The sequence below is a fragment of the Spea bombifrons genome, chromosome 5 (genome assembly GCF_027358695.1).
Source record: "Spea bombifrons isolate aSpeBom1 chromosome 5, aSpeBom1.2.pri, whole genome shotgun sequence".
NCBI lineage: Eukaryota > Metazoa > Chordata > Amphibia > Anura > Pelobatidae > Spea > Spea bombifrons.
The window spans coordinates 85,850,890-85,872,759 of NC_071091.1; the positions used below are offsets into that span (position 1 = coordinate 85,850,890).

At 38.4% G+C, this 21,870-nt stretch overlaps 1 long non-coding RNA gene across 1 annotated transcript in view; it reads left to right on the top strand.

Moving 5' to 3' along the window:
• The first annotated feature begins 1,589 nt into the window (after positions 1 to 1,589).
• LOC128496966 (uncharacterized) overlaps positions 1,590 to 21,870 on the top strand; it is a 41,185-nt gene continuing 20,904 nt past the window's right edge. The window contains exons 1-2 of the long non-coding RNA XR_008354270.1: positions 1,590 to 1,782; positions 20,023 to 20,148. This is a non-coding gene — a long non-coding RNA (uncharacterized LOC128496966). The remainder of the gene's footprint in view (positions 1,783 to 20,022; positions 20,149 to 21,870) is intronic.

A 21,870-nucleotide genomic window follows, 5' to 3' on the forward strand; every position in this document is an offset into this window, starting at 1 on the left:
TGTTGGTAAGTATGAAGGGGTGGGTGAAGTAGTGTTGTCAGTGTGACCCAAGCCAGAACAGAGCCGGGTCCCACGCTTGGCTCAGGAAGCTGTGCACATGGAGAGTAGAAAGTGCCAGAAACAAGAGGAAAGTCATTACATACATCTCTATGGACACTGTGGACCACCAAAACATGACCAGACGGGGAGTTTCAGATGACTCAGTCTGAGCCAACATAGAGTTGCATAAGAGTGTCCTTGGATTTTGTCTTCAAGTCACCTTAATTAAAACACATCATACACTGCTCTGTTTTTCAATTTTTAAAAGATCCGAAAAAACAGTGCAAATGAACGTTTCAAACATATATTAGAGAAAGTTTTTTTAAATGTTGCTATTCCTAGTATACCCTTGTATCAAACTGAGATAACAATAATATATATACCTGTTGTTTCTGTAAGTCAAGTTGTTATGTTACATACTACTTGTTATGTCCTGTCTACCCAGTGTACAGGGGCACGGAATATGATGGTGCAATATATATAAATAATAATAATAATAATAAATAATATGTCTTACATTGTATAAAACATGTTTAAAAGCCTATTTGTAAAGGTTATGTTAGTATTATGAAACATCAAGCTTATTTGTACTTTTTTGGCTAACCCAGCTCACCGCCACTGCTGTCCCTTTTGTGTCGGAGTCATTAATGCTGGGTGCCAGAGTATGACATCATGGTCCTCCATAGCATTTGGGGAGATCAGTGTTCTCCCGTTAACATGCATATTGAACAGTGGTGCTACAAGAGGCCTGATCGCCCAAAAAAGGTAATTGGCTCCTTGTAATTTGGCAGATGGCCGGTTGCCCTAGGCCAGAATAAGCCTCTGACTTTGGCACAAAACACATTGGCCAAATTGTTTATTGAAAATGAACATATAATTTTCAGTGCTGTTCATGAAGGGACTGGAGATGATTAAGCAGCCCTGGCACTTTAACACCACTGGCCGCTAAGTAAGCTATGTGCAGCCACCAATCGTTTTTATACAATCGCAGTAAGTGTTGCTGTGTATCCGGCCTGTAGCCGTACACTGTAGGGCCAGTGCCATGGCATCGGTAAGCATATGTCCCTATCGGCCACCAGCCCAATGGGCCCCGTGTGTAGAAGGGCATGTTGCCCATTATTGAGCGCCATTGGATCCCTACAGACATAATGAACCATATTTGTGCATAACATTTTATAACAATGTATTACTGGTTATTCCAAGAGCACATGCTGTAATTGTAATAGACAGATACTATTTCTATTTATTTTGTTAACTCTATATTTCTCTGTTCCTGTCTTAAAGTTATATTTATTTTCCAAGGCATGATCATGTAAATTCCCGCTATTCGTATAGCAGCAACTTCACAAAATGTAAGGTAGACCGAAATAATTCTATTTACAAGTCAATTTGCTACTACAATAAGTTCTCATTCATTCATTCATACGCTGTAGAGGCCACCACTAGATGGCGCTAGCAGTTTCCCAAAATCCCAATTAAAAAGCACAAAAAGAGAAGAAGCAGCAGCTGGATGTGATCCCTCCCCCTCCCCAGGAAGTGGAAGGGTTGAGTTGTTCCTGCAGGCAGAAGAAGGCAGCCGCTTTAATTCACAGTTACACTGCTCTCTATGTGAGCTCATCTCCAGGCTTTTTTGCACAAGCATAGCGCCCAATTGTGTGTGCAGTCATTCATGCTGGCGTGTGCCCCCTCTGCCCCGTCTGAAATGCATTGAAGGTGCTAAAGATGAAGGAAAGGATCAAATAGGTGGGTTTAATGATTTCTTTTTTTTAATTCATTAATGCATGTTTGTTCTACAGGAAAGCAAGCGGATAAGGTCTATATGCCTTCTTAGGTAGACAGACATGCGCATTTGGACAAGCAGCTAGTTGTGATATGCGATCGTTTAAGGGCATCTCTATTGTTATTTGAATACTAGTCCATACTTCGATCCTTTGGTAGATTCGAGCTGTGTTTAGCACGCTGCCGGACGCCCTGGTACTGAAACGGTTAATCCTCTTGTTGCTTGCCACCCTGGTACTGAAACGGTTAATCCAGTTGTTGCTTGCCAGCACTCTCAAAACCAGTCTGATAGCCCCCTCTTCTCTATTACAGTGCCAGGAAACTATTGTCATCTTCATTTTATAATAATAATAATTAAGTATACTTGCATGTCTGTTAGAAAAATTGTTAGTATATTAGTGGGATAATAGAGAGAAAGTGCTATTTGGATTATTTGTGTGAAGGCAGGCTTGAATGTTCATTGATTGTTATCTGGATGTTCTTTTTGTTTCCCCTTTCCTTTGTCATTCTTCTCTTTTTTCACTTGGTGTTACAAAGGCTTCCATAGGTGCCCTTTATTGTTGGTTTAGGGAAGGTTAATGTTTCTGAGCCACTGTTTCATTTTCTGTTGACACAATAAGTTTTTAATGTTAAATGAATAACATGTTCATAGTGATGTCATTAATATTTCCTGGTATAATCTACAAGCCGCTGTCACTGAATCCACCGTAGCTTGTCTTTGTTCTTCTAGAAATACCTGGGTTAGAATTTAGGTTGGTGATAATATTAATTATTACGTTGAATGCTTTTATGCTGGTTTGTTCTTGCTGCATGGCCGTGATTATGATGCATAAACTAAACTGAGATAGCATTTAAAAAATAATTAAAAACATCTGAAACTTAATTGTATTCTTGATTTCCATCTTTAATGCCATTTTCAGACATGTCTGTGTTTCTTGTTGAACCGATTTAATTGCATTTTTCCATTTTACTGTTTAACTTGTGTTTGGAGTGACTAAAATCTATATTGCGTGACCCCTTGGATGGAATGGGTTAATCATTAAGCTATGGATGACCTGTCGGCATTCCCTCACCCTGTGATGCATAAACTGTCCTTTATTGGCTTGTTTATTGTTGCTCATTATACGGGAAAATACAATCAAACTGCCTTCAAGATTGTAGTAAATGAAGGTTCTCCTTGGGAACCATTGTGTAAACAATGGACCTCAGCATGGTGTGGCCTCTGCTGGTCTTAAGCCAGAGCCAATACTCTTCTTTAGCTGTTCTTTGGTAAAGTAACAGTCCAGTAATATTCTTACAAATATGGGTTCTTAGATGGCAATAACTCAAATTACCCTAATCTGGTCAGCATAATTTGAAACTACAGGATATCAACCCATACTCTACGATCTCATCGTCTTCTTGAATTTAGTGGTTGTTGTCCTAGCAAATGATGTGGGTCTAGTGGTTACATAATACACTCCCCATACCTTACAGAATGAAATTTAAACTACACACCCTGACCTACAGAGCCCTTAACACATTATACCCCCTATATCTTTGCTTTTATCTCCATACTCTTCTTACCACCCTATTCATCGTTCCTACGACTTTCATTGATCTTGTAGCATCATCACCTCTTCCCACCAGTCTTTTGTGCAATTGTCCTAACATGTCATACTTGTTGTCTAATTGTACATTGTCAGTTTTGTCATTGTTCCCTGTAATATTGCTACTTTAAATAAGCAGAATGTAATTTTTGGACTTGGTGACATATGGTATTCATAAAAAAATTCACAGTGTGACTTCTCAGTTTTTATTATTTGGGGGTAGGGGCACAAGTCATAGCTGAGTTGGTTCAAACTCCTCATCTTGTTTGGGAGTTTAGTCCTTGCGAGCATTCTTTTGCTTCTGGATTAGCTCGACTCGCACGTAAATTGAGACGCTCTGCTAGCTTGCCCACCTTTACACGTTAGGATGGTGAACCAGTGGAACACCTCTTACTCTTATCATGGCTGGTATTATCAACACTTATCTCGCATCATTACTGCGTGTAAAATGTTATTGGTTAAGAGAAGCTTAAAGTTCATATATGGCCATCGCAATGAATGAAGTCGTCTGTATACAGTGTTCTTAATATTCAACTGATATAGCATCAATGTCAGCCTTAATATGTCTTCATCGCTCTCCATGTCTAGATTACTGAAGGTTCAGGTATACTCTGGCAGATACTTTCTGACCGTTTAAAGCAACAGCTGTCCATTTTTTTTGTATTTGACTTCGTTGCTCCATTTTCATAACTGCATCAGCCATCTCTTCTCCGGAGAGGTTTTAATGTGAAGGACTCAGCAGGGAGCCTCAGTTCCTCTGCTAATCGAGTGATGATCTAGCAGGCAAGTGATCCCTTGTGCTTTATGAGTGCTGGCAGGGTTTGATTTGGAACTAAGCCGAGGTTGCATTGGAGCACTCAACTAGATGCAGGAGTGATTTTGGCCAATGAGCGTTTCAGTTTACTGATTATTCATTATAAGGACCATCCGTAATGTAAAATCGGTGACGTTGAAGCGATCTCGCTGATCTACTTGTTCTAAAGGGCCAGGCCAAGGTCTTCCTTCAGTATTAGCTCACTGGCGATAACATATAGGAACACAACTCTCCTGTCAACTCTCGCTTTAGTGAATAGTCCCTGAAGAGTGGTGTTTCACACGTCTGGTCTACCACTAAACAAAGAAATTAAAACGTAATTGTGGCTTTCACCACTTTTCACACTGTTGATTTCCCTTTCCTAATTCTTCATATGTAGTATGTAGTATGCAGTAATTCTGTTTCAGAAGTGCTGTATACTGATGGCATCGACTTACAGCAGTAAAGGGCTTGCGTTGTCTTATGTCCAAATTTGCGAGCTGTAGATTTTTTTACATATGGAGTCCATTTCTTATCTTGTGTTGAAAATCTGGTGCACATCTGTCACAACAATCCGTGAAATCCACTCTGTGAGAAGGAAGTAGCTGGGGTGAAAGAGAAACATTTCTAGAGGCTAATGGATGCTGTTGCTTTAATTATAGACTTTTTGTATCTCAACAGGCTATAGGGTACTTAACAGCTGAAGTGACTTTTTTATTGTTAGAATATTAGTTTTCTAAATGGAAAGATTTATTTAATGTGTTTAAACAGAGCATTCTCTCCTATAGTTTATTTTTAAGGTTCTCCCGTGTCCTCTCAGACTTCACTCCGGTAAGTCCCAGTAACAGGAAAGCCCAGCTCTGTCACCCTTACTGGTGATCTGAACTTCTAGGTCACTTAAACTTCCTTTAGATTCAGTGAGGCCTTGGAAGTAATTGGAGACTTTTGTTTGTATCCCTACTTCCAGATTTTACCTTTTTTTCCAAATAGGATAATGTATGATACTTTTATATTAATGAGAACACAATATAACAATTTACCTGTTGGCTAGTCTCTTCACCCTTCAATATCTTTAACGTTCACATTAGAAATCTGGTAATAAAGTAATACTGCCGTTAAAGCAGACATCATAAAAGGCAGGTTTTGTGATAAGATTGCTTTTAATGTGTGATTTTATTATAAGTATTCATTAAGTCAATTCTTCATTATTCTTCACGGTTCATCAGTTGTTGGTTTGCCTATAATTTGAAATAAATGCCAAGATATCTCTGTTGTAGTCTGGTAGAAAAGTTACATTGATCCATACGTATGAGGTGACAGGTGGACAGAAAGTGGTCCTACAGGGAGAGAACTTTAGCCTGTCCATAAAGGCTTAAGAGTTAAAGAGTTTAGAGTTCTTCTAATGTGTAATCATTTGACTTGGGAACCGTTGAATTAACCAGTATGAGTATTATGTGCAGAAAACCCGGTTTCTATAAAAGAACGGAATATGACCTGTTCCTGTAGAGTAGCTTGGTGTGGACATGAGTGAATTACATCTTTATAACAGGGCTTGACGTATCACAGGAGTTAGGGAACTATAGCTCATAATGACATCTCAGCTGGTACATGATATTTTAGATAGGCCTGCTTCTGCTTTATTAAGCAACTTCTCTCCAGGCCCTGGTCAGCAAAATCTCGCTCGGCATTCATTATACCAGCATGTGGTACCACATTATTCTCCTACCTAGTAGTCATCCTATGAATGCTGTCATGTCTTGCAGTCTCTATTTGTCTCTGTTCTGTCTAAAACTGCATAGAAATATTAGATATGAAAGCAGATAAGAACTTATGCCACCCAGTCACCACATTTTTCCAATTGCTGTAAGACCTCAAACCTTACGTTGTTAGCATTGTCTCCTCTAAGCCTTACGGAGGCCTATCCCAGGCATGTGTAAGTTCTCTTGCTTTATTAACATCACTCCCCCCCTTATGCTTGAAGGCTCTTTCACATATCCACCACCCTTTTCTCTGACAAATCTGTTTCTTCCAAGCCGTTTGTCTTCCTCCATGACCTCCTATCCATTCTCTTCCTTTGCAAGCACTTGTCATGATACCAAACATGGATTATTTTAACTGTCCCACAGAAGTGATATAATATTGTGTTTCTTATAGTTTAAGGCATGTGGTAGTGAATTTGTTTCCATGTGTATTTATTAGATACTTTATACTTGGCTGTCCTTTTGTGGGAATGTGTCACATGGCATCTTTCTTGAGCCAAAACAGTTCGTATTTATGCAATTTGTATGTTGGCTCGCCAGGTCATGATAAAGCAGCTTCTCAAATTTCATATTCCCTCAAAATGCGGTGCGAGAATATATAATTTAGAGGAGAGTAATAGTATGGTTTATCGGTGTCGCCTTTGAATGAATGAGAGTAAATCATAGATTATAAAAAGTTAATATCCTAGGAGGAAGTCTATGTAAGAGAAGTGGGAAGAAAAGCAAATGCAAAAAGAAGTAAGAACGCCACAATGTATGTAAGGAAATGTTAGTGCCTTCCCCCTATTGTCAACGTACATGGCAATGTGTTAATGTCTGCATGCTTGGCAAAAACAGGTCTTGATGAGCAGATATGTCCATCAAAGGTCCATTAAAACAGCGAACCATCCAATTAAGTGAACGAGCCATTTAGTAAACTAGGTTGGAATTGGACTGCAGGTACGCTTACCTTTTAATGGAAATGTAATTTGGGGAATGAATGACAAACATAAAGGAAGAAAAGTTTATTTCAAATGAGGAGAAATGTTAGAGCAAGAGGTCTTATTCTAAAGCTAGAGGATCAGAAGCTGAGATGTAATGTAAGAATGTTTTACTTTACTGAGAGGGTGGAAGGTAAGTTGAACAGCCCCCCAGCAGAAGTGATAGGTGTTAATACAGTGCTGGAGTTTAAACATGCATGGGATAAGCATAAAGTTGTCCTGAGTCTAAGACAAGATCAAGAATCGACTGGTCTGAGCCTACATAAAAAAAGGGCAAATTAGATGAGCCGAATGGTTCTTGTCTGTCATCAAATTCTGTGTTTCTATGACTGGCTTCTTCTATGGGAGCACACGCTTGGATTATTTCACATTATGAAATGCTTCAGCAACTTTTTCAGCGTATTGGATGTTTATGGGAAGATGATTACTTTGCTCATTGATTTTTATTGATGTTTAAATAAACCATGGATGCCTGGAAGCAGTAATGTCAGATGAATATCACCCAGGCCAGCCATTGTAATGACTAGAGTTTATAAGTATGTGATATACTTTTTATAATAAACTGCGTGATCCATCGGTCAATTTTATTTACCATTAATACACATTTCTTATAGCTGAATTATTTTTCATTAATGGAATACACAAGCCAGTTGGTAAGCTCCTGATTTCCCGCTTCTTTGCTTGATAGCTCCATCTATTGACCTGGTTGGTTGGAAGGACTTGTTGCTGTAGCATCAGAAAAAGTTTACAGATTTTTGTCTGTAAATGTTTTTTGTAACCAATGTGGAAAATTAGCTACCCATTTAAAGTTTTTAAAAGTAGTATTGGCCATTTTGACAACAATATTGTTTTTTTCAATTTTTGTAAATATAGAGAAATATTTATATGTTCACGACGGGGATTAATTGCTCACAATTATTGCCTGGAGTGAATGTTTAAACATATTCTGTAAAATGTGACCACTTCAATCTTCTTTGCCTTCTTTCAGCTTCTGAACTAATCTTCTACCATTTTGGATTTGCATACAGAAAGACTGTTGAATATTTCGGCCTGTGATGTATTGAGGACATCCAGTGGAAAATCTGGATTTTGTCCAACATTGCTATGCATGTTTTCAGACTCTCTGCTTTAATGCCATTTAACACTTGGCCAGATCTCTGTAGGATGATGCCAAGATTGTATTTTCATGCTGGGCCACAAACCCCCAGTTGGCACAGTCTCTAGACCACTTGGCTTCTCTGAGTCCCCACATACATATAAATATGCTCATTGATAGTGCCGTCACGCGTACCTGACAAGTTCAGCATTGATATGAGTATAAATTGACGTTTTGGATTCCTTAACCTGTAATTAGGACCATACTAATTGTTTTACATGGAATCCGCTTGATACCAAAGCCTTTTAAAGGAACATGTTTGAAATGAAATCCCTTATAGAGATTTAATTAAAAAAAACAAAACAAAGAAAAGAAAACTGCCCTGTCCACATGAATGGTTCAGCAATTAGAAGTTGCGTGTCTCTGGGATCTGCTCCTTGATAATTCTAATATTAGAGTTGTGGTTATCGCAACCTACTATGGTTAAGTTGTGTAGGTGCAGAACATGTTAACCTGGCTCTTCATGAAGGAGAGTGCAGCATATGAAAAAACTTTTCAGAATGCTACCGAATCAATTATGCATTAACCCTCAGTTGTCAGCCCTTTATAATGCATAACGAAGTCGGGGACCTGAAATGGCCAACTCGCCTACCTGTGAATAGATCCCATTGTCTCCCTATGCTGTAAAGGGCTAGTTCTTGTGTCTTTCATTGACAAGAAGGGCTGTTTTGCGCCTATGTAATAAATAGTTTAATTAGGTTTAAGGGAATTTCACATATTTATTCTACTGGGCGTGACCAATGATAAGCTGCCGTGATTGTCCATTGAACTTACTTAGTTATGTTGGTGAGGTGGAATGTTTTATGACATCTCTGCTCACCTGGAACCCCCTATGACGGACCCTGTAGAGACGGATGGTCTCTGCCGTCAATAGTTCCAGTGGTCCCCTCGGTATACTCCAGACTTCCAGTAACCAAGTAGTTACACTCCACGATGAAGTGTCCCTTGTCCCCAAATCACAGACATGGTTTTAGGCTTGAACAAGTAAGAATCTGCTTTATTATACACCAAACACCAACTTTATACATGAGACCATCTTGATAAGAACAGGGTGAACAATACATAACTACATTAGCTTAAACACTTTAACTGGCGAGGGAGCAACCGATCACAGTGCAGGGGGTGTGGTCAGGGGCGGCCCACGTCCCTTTAACTTAGGGACCAATCAAAAGGGGAGCTAACCTCCCTACCATATATGGATATCTGGGGGTGTGGCTGTAGCGACCAATAGGGAAGGTGCCTACCTAGCAACCTTGCCACAGATGCTCCTATGACACCCCCATTTAAAGGGGGGAAATGGGCGGGCAATGGGGTGTGTCAGGACCCAGGTTCTGCGACCCTCAGGATTCTGGTGTCGAATCGGAGAAGTGGCACGTCTCCCGGAGAGTCAGGGAGAAACCTGGAAACGTCCTATGTATGCCCATGAGGTTCTTTAAAAGATCTTTAATAAAAATAAAAAAAATCCAATTCTAAAGATGCTGCAGCAGAACCCCATCTGCGCTGTGCCATTCATGACTGAAAGCTCACTGACCGGAAAGCACTTCCATGGCAATCAGTGTTAATATAAGATAATTTTTTTAGGCAGTTTACTAGCATAAACCTGTATTAATGATCTTTACCTTTAATACTTACGGCATAATATACTGCTCATTTAAATTAACCCGTATTTTCCGTGTTCATTCATTGAGTGCATAGTATTGACATCGGAGCAAAGTGCTATTGATTTGTGTTCGTTTCCTTTGTTTTTATTTTAGCAGCTTCTCTACCCATTTTGCTAATCTGCCTGGAGATGAACAAGAGCTGTAGAGTAATGCTAGTTATGGAGACCTGTGTTTATTTCTAGGTCCTACTAATTTTTGGTATACAAACTCATATTTAGTATGCGTGAGTTTTTGCTGTGCTAATCATGCAGAATAGCCCAGATTTCTTATATTTGTTATTGCGTAAGTAGCAGTCATATTAAAAGGAAAACCTAGTGTTCCAGACAGTCTCATTAAATAAGAATGTATATAAGTACTTTGTGATTTACTTTGATCCAAGGGTTGACAAATTTGGTTTAGATCCATGGACTATCTAAAAAATGTAGGAGCCAGTTTTCTTTTTTGCTAATTGTTTTTATTTTCATTTATTTTACGTTTCAGCCATAGCCCCCCTCTCCTTTCTGATGCTTTGCCATCGTAAGTCACCTTAATATACATATATATATATATATATATATATATATATATATATATATATATATATATATATATCTAATTAAGAAAAATCCTATTCTAAATATATTACATAATGTAATAAATAATAGAAAAAAGCTACATTAAATATTACATTAAACGTATTAATTATAATCCCTTTCATAAAGAATTGATAACTTAGTGGAAGCAAGTAATGCATGGGGTTTGTTGAGCCCTCCTTCAATATGCATTATTTAAAAAGTGTAAAAAATATATATATATCAATCACTTACATTTTGGTGAAGCTGCAGCTCCCTTTCTCCTAATTAGAGCGGCGATGATTTTCGCCCCTCTAATTAGCTGCTTGAAGCGGAAAGCATTCCCGTAGAAGTTAGTCCCCGACAACACCGGCCGAACCAGCGCTGGAGTTTGTTTACTTCTACCAGCTCAATTAGCAAAGGATCTGCACAAAGGTCATTATCTTTTCTCCATAACTTTACTAATATCCACAATAACTGTGCGTGGGAGTTTGGTAAGTCCGTGTTTATTTGTTTTCAAGCAATCTAATAAACAAATGTTTTGAAACCCTGTAAGTAAATAAAAGGAGAAGGTCTTTAAGCGCTATTTATTTTGTTCAGTGGGCATGCTTTACAAAAGAATTTAACCTATTTTTACAGTTGAATATAATTATCCTGCATGCATTGGTTCCCACAATCCCACATTTATAGTGTCCAGTAAATTCCTCATGCTTTGAATGCCTAGGTTAATGTAATCATAGGATCTGCCGTTGTCTCGCGTTATTAAAGTTCTTTGGGAACTGGTCCAATTGATCAACGGCTAATTGAATGAGAGCCTAGCTTTTTATTCTTTGCGTTCTTGTCAACACGAGAAATGTTTTAGATCTCTGAATGTATTCAAAGTGGAATTAGAATCGCATGTATCTTCAGATGTTTCAGCGCGGAAGAAAACGAGGCTATTCCCACTGCTGGGAGATGTATTAAGTGTAGTTTTCACAATGCAGAAAGCTTTATCAGCCACTCTATTCTGTGTAGGCTGTCCATGGAAGTCTTTTACCATTAAGAAATTCCCACGGTTCCTATGAAAATTAACATTAAACATCAAATTAGCAGGGTAGAGTTAAGTGAAATACCATGAAATCACCAAAAAATGCTTAAGAAGGTCCACTGCTGCTCCGGTTCCTCTGTAGACACAATATATGTGAAGACGGAAATACTCTTTTGGCTGCCAGCATCAACTTACCCAAATACCCAGCTTGACCTCTGACCTGTGGGGCATCAACCATATATATCAAATTACCCAAAGCAGTAGCTGGTCTAGGGGCACAGACTTATTTGCAAGGTTAACAAGACATCTGCAAGAACAGCATGTTCAATGATAGTGAAAGCTTCTGCTGGACAGCTAGTTTGTGAATTTATTTCCAGCTTATGATGTAGCTTTTTTAATTAATTGACGGGGCCTCAATTATAAGTAGAACAGTTTAGGAAAAAGCCATCGTCCTGCTAAAGTCATTTCATGAGCTCACTTCTAGAATTTGGACCTGCTGCATCCCTTAGTTCTTTTCTTTTTGGGACCTGAAAATGTTTATAGTTTCCAGTTGGCATCTTCCTACTCCCAACGTGCAACCGGTATCGATTCATTAGCAGAAGGCAAAGTTCTCTGGTGAAAAACTATCACTTGCTTGCCTTCTTAAAGGAGAACTCTCACAATGTTCTTCAGCTTTATATTAGTCATGTGTATGTGTTCTAGCTATGTTATCCTGCTAGACAAACAGTCTGACTCTTTATCGTATGTGCTTGTGATAAACTATACAATGCCTCAATGTTAATCACCCAGCTAGCTATTCTGACTAATGAAATTGTCGGAATGGACTTCATTACCATTTCCATTAGGCATCAGCGTACTTGAGAGTTGTGTAGAGAGAATGACAAAAATGACATAACTGGGAACAGTGGCAGCCTCCAGGTTTAGAGATAAAGGATCATTGGAACAAAATGAGATAAAAGCAGCTTTGTATTGACCATGCTAACCCACATTATTGTATACAGCGCTTTACGCTCAAGTTGAAGAATGTTTTCTCTGTGGGACTGCCTCTTTAAATTTGGCCTCCCTCTCATCCTCTGTTTACATCTCTCATTGCCCCATTTATTCATTTTAAAGTACTTATGGACTGGGTTTATGAGTGTAGTTTATTTATTTTTTTCTTTATCAGTGGATTTGTAATTTTTTTCCAATAAATGCTTATGTTACAGAATTTGTGGATTCTTCAAACTACAGGAAGCATTTAGCAGTAAGTGGTAAAATACATTTTTAAGCTGTTTCTTCTTACCTGCAGGTGGCAAATACTATTTCACAGTCCAGTTGTTTACTCACAGTGATAATAGCCTTTTGGTTTACGGGACTTTAATTTAGCCTTACTTTCAGCTGAACAAAGTCTTTTTTTTTTTTCTGTTACTTCAACATATAAATTTGTGCACCAATTTTTTTTAAACGTCAACTTTTTTTTTTATTTTTGCAGTTTCTGTCTAATTTTTATCTCAGGTACTACTGCATTAGTTCTAAACACAGACCTTTACAAGTCATTGGGTTTCGTTTTATTGCCTTCAAGCTCTTTAGATCTTAATTTTCTAGCATATATATCCTCAAGTAGTTCCCATATTATTTTTATGGACTATTAATGTTTAGCAGTGAAAGCACTCCCAAAGGTCTTCGTGTCTTGGAAGTTTTTGGAACTCCACTGCTCATTCCTCCACTTCCTACTGATGGAAAGTCTTGGAACTGTTGGGGGAAACTCGTTTATTTGCTGTTGTGGTCATTAAGAACACCCGTAAGCTCCCAAATGCTTTGAGATCGATCAGCCTTAGGTCATTGAATCACAAAGTCTTAGTTAGTAGAAAGTTTTAAACCCGCTCATCTTGGAAAATAATGGACAATAGCGTGGTTCCTGTAGAAGTAAGGTGGCTTCACCAGAATCGCTCTTTATAACCCTCATCGTTTCCAGGATTATTTGTTTTTCAGAGAAAATGAGACTACTTGAAAGCTGACATTTCACTCACCTGTTACCATATACCTTTATACCATAAAATATTTACCTCTACAACAATGGCAAGCCAGGGGTCCATGCCTAGAGGACATGTAGGTCATAAATATATAGATCTACTCTACTCTATCCATTAGTTGTTACATTACACCCATGGATGCTTCATCTCTTATTTTGTAGCAAGAGATTAAACAAACTTTCATGTAATTTTGGGTTGCTTTATTTCGGGGTTTTTTTTATGACATATAGAATTCCCCTATCCTGTACATGCCTTTCACCAAAATGGGATCAGAGAGGCAAACTTTACTGATGCCTAAAAAAGAATATTCTGCGTGACATCCCCCTAAAAAAAAATATTACAACGTTTAATTCACCTGTATTATTCAGACTTTTTGATTAGATATTACGTGTTGGATGAGACTTCTTCATGATGAGCATCCCGAATGAATCATACTAACTGGGTTTAGAGATGATGTGTGGGTGGAAGAAACATAGATTTTATAAAATTACTCATGTTTGAAATAGCGAAGAAGTGTATCTCCTTCTCTTCTGTGCACTTCTGACTTTTTAACAGTGGTTTAATTACAATTTCTGTAAATGTCAGGCTAGAATTATTAAGCCTCCGTCGTGTTATCTAAGTTCTTACTCATTCTGCTTCTGTTAACCCAAAAGTGGTTTGAAATACAATGAAAAGGCTAATCTTGTGTAGGTGTATATTTATATTTTGTGTTCTTGGTGAGATAAATCGGAGAAAAGAGACGGTAGGTTCTCATGTCAAATAAGAATATTTTAATGGAAATATTAGTGCACTCTAACTGGCAAAATTTAAAAATTAGATGGCTGATTTATCTTGAAACCAAGCTACACTAGAGAAGATGAACTTTGTGAAAGGAACCATCTCACCTTTTCCTCCCCAAAATATTAGTTTTGATGACTTTGAATGAATTATTATTTAATTATCAGAGCCACTGAAAATTGGATCCAGCTCTCTGAAATGTAATTCATAGTGACTTCTCATACCAGGGCATGTATAGACATAGAAGCCTGGAAAGGTTTGGGCAAATATTTGTGCCAAATACATTTTTTTTTCATTTTCATTTTTCATTCTTTGGTGCGTGTATTTGTCGACATATTCAGACCCGTTGATGGCTTGAAAAGAAAACCTTTTTATTGAGTTTATCTTATTATTTGTTCACATACAAGGCTTGGCTAGAACAATGAAGGTAAAGCTTTATACACTACTTAAATCTTTGTCATCTCCTCACTATAACTGGGTGCTTGGCTTTAATGTATACGTTGCCTGTCTTGACTTTTAAATTCCCCATCCCCCATTTTATGGAATTGTATAGGTTTTCTACAAATATTTTAGGAATTGGACACATAGAGTATAATGAAATGTAACAGCATGTTAGAAATATAGAATTTGATGGCAGATAAGAACCATTTGGTCCATCTAGTCTGCCTGTTTCTTTCCTTAATCTAAGACTCAGACCTTAAGTAGTCCTTGGTCTCATCCTAGGTTCAGGATAACCATACGTCTATTCTCTTCCTCTTCTGCCGAAGGGCTGTTTATTAAAATGGTGGTAGATAAGTAAAGTAAAACTTCTTTAGATTACAGCTATTGTAAAGCGAGCTCCGGTGATGATGATGTGGAAAGCGGACAATAGATTATTGGAAATAATTGAAGATCAAAGTATCTGATCCACTTGTCAATCTTAGTTCCCTTTTTATGATCTGACGTTTAGGTGTACTGTGGCAAAGGGTATATAGTTTGTAAATTTGTTCTTGTAGCTTGCTCATTTTTGCCTTTTCTTTAAATGTTCTTTGTGTTTAATACTGTTTGGCCAATGGCGTGCATTTTACCCAATATACAGAAAAATCAAGTGTTTAGATTTTTTTTTCTTTTCTGTAAAGGAAGCCAGCTCTGTGCATTGAGCTTATTGCGGGGAAACATACACATGTTTTACATTAGGCATGTGCAGTTTAGCTGATTAAAAGTCTGGAACAAAAACGAACTTCCTTCTCCTAACTTCTGACTGAGCAGAAATGTGATCCGATTTTCTAAATAAAGCATCAATGCCAGATATGTGACCTCAGATCAGCAGAAGAAAAGCAGATAAGGTTTGGTTACAAGTTTTCTGTTTTATGTTAATGGTCCAGGGGAAGCGCTACTATATAAGCAGAATTGGAGCTGTTTGGGTCCTCTGTTGGCCTAAGGTAGGGCTTGACACATTTTGTGAAGATGTGGTAGCCATTGGTGCTGCTCTACTACATCTGTGGAGTCAAGTGACATTGTGTTACATGACCCCAGTGACCACCTAAGAACCGGTTAGTGTGTCAAACAGGGGAACCTATATGTGTCAAGAAGCCATTCCTAGTTGCCATGGCAACCTGGAGCCCAGGGTTAGCTGGTTTAAGGAGTCTCCTCAGGCTGTGTGGGAGAAATATAATCAGATTTCTGAAACTATGTTCCTTACTTTTTGTGTAATTATTCTTTGGGTCATTTGTTTTAGAAAGGTCTCTTTTAAAAAAAAAAAAAAAAAAAAAAAAAAAAGGCCCCTAAAAACTTGGGGAATCATTTTGGAAATTGTTTTCAGTTCTCACTGATAATGTGTTTAGTTTAATTTCCGTAACTAAATTTCATTTATTGAAATTACCTATAGCTCGTGTTTCTGGTTTTGGAGATATTTGAAAGGACACCATGTGGTAGATGATATCGGTGGCTGCAGATGGCAGAGTCAGCATTAGGTAGTAATGCTTGTGTCTTGAAGGCCCTCCACCCCCCCCATCTGCTTACATGGGCTACTTGAACCAATCAACAGCAATTTACAATAGGTGACATAATTTAATGGGGAGGAATAGTCATGCAGGTCTTGATAATTCAACCATAACAATCCACTTAACGAGCCAATGACAACCATAAGAAACAAGAATTAGGATCTGACTGTTTTCATGGACACTGCTGCTACAGTCAATCTTCACAGTCGGGCTACACAAAATGAGCTTTTCTTTTTTATTAATTGCCTTTCAGTAATGACTGCACAAAACCTAGTTTTAATTATTTTTATAATAACACTTAAGCATTAAAGGAAAAAAGTGCCTCTTTAATGGGGAGTAATATTGCTCCCAATGCATGTATGTAAATATACTGTATAATATACATGTTTTTATGTGTATATACAGTATACACACACTTAATGTGTGTTTGTAAGCTTGTCCATTCAGCAGATTGCGTTTGACTTCAGACACTGGTACGGACGAAGTTGATGCCAGAAACACGATTTCTATTTTTGGGCTCATAATGATCGTGCATAATGTGAAAGGAATTTGTAGTTTTTTTTATAGTTTTGACAAAGCTTTGACAAAGCTGTTGAATCTTATCTCTGTGGTATGACACTGCTGTTTCGTAGCACGGGGGTCACGTGAGAAACAAAGCATGAATTGTTAGTCCAACAAAAAACTAAAACCACTTGTGTGTTGGGAAAACGCCATATCCATAAGCATGAAAATCAAGTACAGAAGCGGTTTTGTATGCTTTCTATACTGATGGCCCTTGTGTTGGTGAAGATCAGTCCTGCTTTAAAATAATCTGTTGCAATATTGTCAACTTTTCATTCTGCCGCGGAGTTGTAAGCCTAGCAGTATAGCATGGGGGGACTGTGGACAGTATAATAGGGGGACTGTGCCATATGCAAGCTATGGTCCAAGGTTAGGCAAAGTTTATACAGAAAGGGGAGCGTACAACCTAAAAAGCATAGAAGGCATGCATATTCAGTTTACTTACACTGACACCAGTTTAATCGACAAGGCTTATAGAAGTTATTGGTGCCAATGTGCCATTTTGGGAAAGGTCTGTTACGAAGTATGAAGGAAGAGCCACCTTCTGGGTCTGAACTGCAGAGCGTTGCATGGTGGCCGTGCTGGAGCTGCAATGATGACCTGTGCTGCAACCGCTAATCTCCCCAGCTGGCCCATAATCCTTACTGCTCATAAAAGCGGGATAGTGGAGAAGCTATTTAGGATAGTTGAGGTTGTAGTGGCGTTTTGGTGGATTGCAGCTGACTTTAAAATGCTTTATGAATTGCCAACGTCAGCAAGTGCTCAGCCATGAACAATACATAGAGATATTGGTGAGAAATATGCATTGTGCTGTGCCAGCTTTGACCTTTTTTGAAGAAGAACGTTCTCAGCCTGGCCCTCAATAATGCATTCTTTTGAAGAGCTGAAATTTTGCAAGTAACCTGGAAATTCAGTTTGACTTAATTGGCATGTGTGTGAAACACATATAATTACTTACTTCCTATGCTGAAGGGGACATACCAAGACATGTTGGACAACTTTGTGGAAACAGTTTGGGGCAGACCCTTTTTTATTCCAGCATGACTTGCCCCAATGCAGAAAGCAAGCTCCATAAGGACATGGTTGAATGAGTTTGGTGTAATAGAACCTGGATTGGCCACATAGAGCCCTGAACGCAACCCCATCGAACGCCTTTGGGATGAACTGGAAGGGAGATTTGATACAGACTTCTCGTCCAACATCAGTGACTGACAACACAGATGATCTACTGGATGAATGGGCAAAACTTCCCACAGAAACACTCAAAAATCTTGTGGAAAGCCTTCCCAGAAGAATGGAAGCTGTTATAGCTGCAAATGGGGGACAAACTACATATTAATGTCTGTGTTTAGAATGCAATGTCATAAAAGTCCCTGTTGGTGTAACAATCAGGTATCCCAATACTCTTGTCTGTAAAGTGTGTGTGTGTGTGTGTGTGTGTACATGCTTAATTTTGGGTGCAATTTGAAATCCATTCTTAAACCATAGAAATTTTGGTAACATTTTATATATAGACTATGCATTGTTGAATAAATCTTGAGCTGGGGGGGGGACGTCGACTCATGTTTAGGCCCTTATTGTAGAGGTTATTGGTTCATGAGAATGTAGGCATTTCTTCTCTCAGTTGTGTTGACATGCTCATTTAGGTCTGTGTATGTTGTTTACTATATTCTATCTATTATTTGAAGCTGAATGTGGCTAATTAGTACTTTATGACCTGCCTAAAACTGACTATCCATTTTGCCTCCAGGGCTCGTGAAAGTTTTCTTGTAATATAATCGTTTTGTTAATTCAGAAAGCTTCACAACAACATTCTTGGTGTTTTCCCTGTGGCGGTAAACAGAAATTATAGCTCATAAGTAACATTTGACAGCTATAACAACATTACTCTGTGCACTTTGATCTCCTGGAAGTGTGTGCCAGACAGCTTGATTCTGAAATTCTTCTCTAGAATATTTAATTATGCGATTATGTGTTAAATAAAGTCAATTAATTTGCTTATGGTTTGTAGTAATCATTCAGATAAAGCATTAAAAACCTGCTTTATAACCAGAAACATTTGTTGAATTATGATTTCAGGGCAGATCAAAATGTTTGGCGTGTGTAGTCTTTAGGTCTTCAGCCATTATTGTGTTCAACATAACCTTAGGCCTTTCCCATTAGAGATTACATTCCATCACTGATTATGTTCTTCCATATTAAAGGGAGATAATTTCACACAAGCTAATTCAACTCTCTTTTTCAGACTTGCCCAGAAGTAGGGGCAAGTGCGTCCACCACCATGGCTCATTTCTTAGGAGGACCCTGCAGTGCCGCTCCTCAGCTCTTTTTCCTTCTTGCTCAGGCTCATATCCCAGTAGTGCAGAGACCGTGAGGCGAGGGAGAGCAGTCTCCTTTGCCCTTTAGTAAGAACAGTGTGGCCTGCAAACATCAGGAGGCTTATATATTAACGTCAGTCCTGCTGACCCTGCGGATACAAGAACTTGTGAGAGTCTGTAAGGACGCCGAATAATAATTGAAATAGGTTGTAATGATTCCCTCCTTGGGTTTGCACTAATTCCCCTAGTCAAGTGTCTCATACTGCCCCACCAATAAAGAATGCATACTATAGTAACTTTAATATTTTTTAACAGTTTTTTACCATAATGAGCTAAAAATAAAGGTCTTTAGGAGAAGCTGCAAACACCTCCTGGTCTATTTGTCATGCTACCTTTTGGCAGCAATTGGGTGGCAGGATAATCAGTGGCTAGTGGTGGGTATATGATATACTTTATGGACCTTCAGCGCCCCCCCAGTTGCAACCTCCTCACTGTTTTAAGTTGTGCCGTGCCTTTAAGACAGAAAGGGCCTGCAAATGACATAATATCACGCTCCATGTCTTAAAGGTGCATAGCGTCTTCTAATGTACATTATAGTGTCCGTGCGGAATCGACACAGCCTCCATAATGTAAATGGGCTGGTTGAGGAGATCAAAGATCTCCCCTGTAACCAGCCAATTCAGCAGCGGCATACTAGGGGGCCTGATCGCCCTACCATGGTTTGCCACCCACTGGACTTGCTACCCTAGGCGTAGACCTAGTTGGCCTAGACCATAATTTGTCACTGACTTTACATGATACATCAACATAAATGAGGATGTTTGTGTTCTGGACTACTCCTACCAAGAAGACTGTGAAACTAATCATGATTTTTAAGTTGGCTACAACTTTCAATAATGTGTAATTTTTGTAGAGCTTACGGAAGTACAGGCTGGTTTCCCCTTAAAGGTACCCTGATCCAGCCAAACTGTTCTGTCGTCTGCGACCTGTCATTTCAGACACTATACTAATACATTTGCTTCTTTTGTCCCTTCCAGTTTGTTCCAGTGCACGCCATGCTCTAATTTGCAAATATGATGATTTAGAAAAAATACTTCGGCTTGCACCTGCTGTTACTTCAAACTCAATGGATCACAAGATTCTAGAATTCTGGATTTAAACGGGTAAACCAATGACAACCATTTATTTTTTTTATGTAATTAAATGGCATCTTAACTTTTCTTAACTTTTATGAAGTCAGTTTGTTCTGATCTGTGCTTCTTTTGCTGGTTACAAAAAAAGAAGTAGCCTCGGCTAATCTAAACGTGCTAGAAAATAATTAACCCTGTCCCAAAACATATAAGTATTATCAATCATTGGAACACAGGGCATTGCCATGTGTGCACTTTGTTTTTTTTTTCTCCTTTTTTTTTTTTTTTTTTTGAAAGAAGCTGTTACATTTTTTTGTCATTGGTGTCCAACACATCCTACATGTTCCAAACGTTCTTTTATCCGGTATTTCTGGTGTGTTACAATGGTAAAACTGTTTGAGAATCTAGGCTGGTGTTCTGAAAAAAGAAAACGGGAAAAAATAATTTGCAAACCTCAGCTGTAGAAAAGGGAACATGCGTGCGTATAAAATATATATAAAGACACATATGAACATAGCCCTCATTATTTTGCATAGTGATGCAGAATACAGTGTTGCCAGTTAAATCAATAAATCGTAAGGAAATAATCAGTTGACCAGTGTTTCTTTAATCATTTACAAAATGTTACAAATTGTCATCTTTGTATAGGTTTTTTTTTTAAACATGTTATCAAGCTAAATGGATATGAGATGTTGGTTGTTGATTCCACCGTGCAGGGGAAATTTGCCTTTTGGTTGTGGACTACTGCCAGGATCAGACTGATATGGTGATGTTCCTCCGTAATGGCACAAGTGGGGACGCATCGTAGGAAGTGGCTGTCCATTCTTGGCTGATGCGTCTCAAATTTGGTTTTGTTAATATTTCAACTCTCAATGGATCTCATTGGGCTCACCCCAAGTGTAAAGGTGAATCCTGAAATGTAGGCTGAAATGTATATCTGGGGTTTGTTGCTTACCTCGTTCAGTGCAAATTTGCCTCACCTCTCGGTTTTTGCCTGCCCTTGGGGCAGAATCGGACTGATATGATATGATTTTTTTCCGTTGTAATGGCACAAGAGAGCTAAGACTTGAGGTGCTCCCAAGTGAGGATATACCTTGAGCAGACTAAGAAGCGCCTGTCTGTTCTTGGTTGGTGCATCTCAAATTTGTTTTGTTGAACATTTTAGACTGCCATAACATTTATTTGGAAGCTGCATTTTGATTAACTTGAAAAATACAAAATGAAAACAGTTAATTAGGCATTCCAGCCTCAGAGGAATCAGTCATCCACCGATGAGTGCTTCCCAAGGTCTCTGTTATGTGAAAGGTTGAGATTGATCTATGAGTTGTATTAGTTGAAATTCTATCAAATGTAGGGATCAATAGAACTCTTCTGTTCAGTGGATGGTATGCATGCATGTGCAATAACCTAGAATACACTTTGTGGCTGTAGCGGCTAAAGCCTTAACACAAATTACAAATAAAAATGCTTACAGCAAAACAAGAGTCACCTGAACCAAAGGCAGTCAAAAAAAAAGTCGACCTTTAACATTTTAAGATAATTCAGGCTTTGCTGCTTATACAAACTCACAAACTTACATTGCATAGTCCCAATAAAAAAGGTCCTTAAGATGCAATTTGACTGTTTTTTACACATATATTAATATACTGTTTCCATTATTATATATCGTTTTCTTTTAAGAGTTAAACTGTTATACATCAAGATGCAATGAGGCAGATATTTCCTACCTAAACACGTAAGCGGGTTTGTACAAAG